The sequence below is a fragment of the Sinocyclocheilus anshuiensis genome, unplaced genomic scaffold (assembly GCF_001515605.1).
Source record: "Sinocyclocheilus anshuiensis isolate Anshui unplaced genomic scaffold, SAMN03320099.WGS_v1.1 scaffold12, whole genome shotgun sequence".
In the NCBI taxonomy this organism is placed as follows: domain Eukaryota; kingdom Metazoa; phylum Chordata; class Actinopteri; order Cypriniformes; family Cyprinidae; genus Sinocyclocheilus; species Sinocyclocheilus anshuiensis.
The window spans coordinates 831341-831676 of NW_015555713.1; the positions used below are offsets into that span (position 1 = coordinate 831341).

The following is a 336-nucleotide window of genomic DNA, read 5'->3' on the forward strand; positions in this document are numbered from 1 at the left end:
AATTTGTATTCGGATGATCTAATTGAGAGTGTATATTATATGTTTATACCTATGCAACATATTAGTGTTCTAAGAGCCTTTAGTAATTTTTCATCACCCCCCACTCAAGTTCCATTTGCAAATTACCATGTCCTCACACAAAGGGTCATAAAACTCCCCAATATCCAACCTCCCGCTTGAAACTTCAGCCTTTCTCATTGGACAAGCTCATCCTGAGAGGCATGAATCTTGTCAGGCCTTAAAGGCCTCACATCAGTGACCCGCCTCCAGTCTGCAGTTCTGTTAGATTCTGAGAAGATGGGAGCTCCAACGCTGCTAAGAACCCACTAAGTTAGT

The 336-nt window shown here is 42.3% G+C and overlaps 1 protein-coding gene across 1 annotated transcript in view; it reads right to left on the reverse strand.

The window, feature by feature from the left end:
- The window catches only part of LOC107672123 (ubiquitin carboxyl-terminal hydrolase 43-like), a 66628-nt gene that overhangs the window by 3188 nt on the left and 63104 nt on the right, over positions 1–336 (reverse strand). The gene's annotated exons all lie outside the window — the stretch shown is intronic.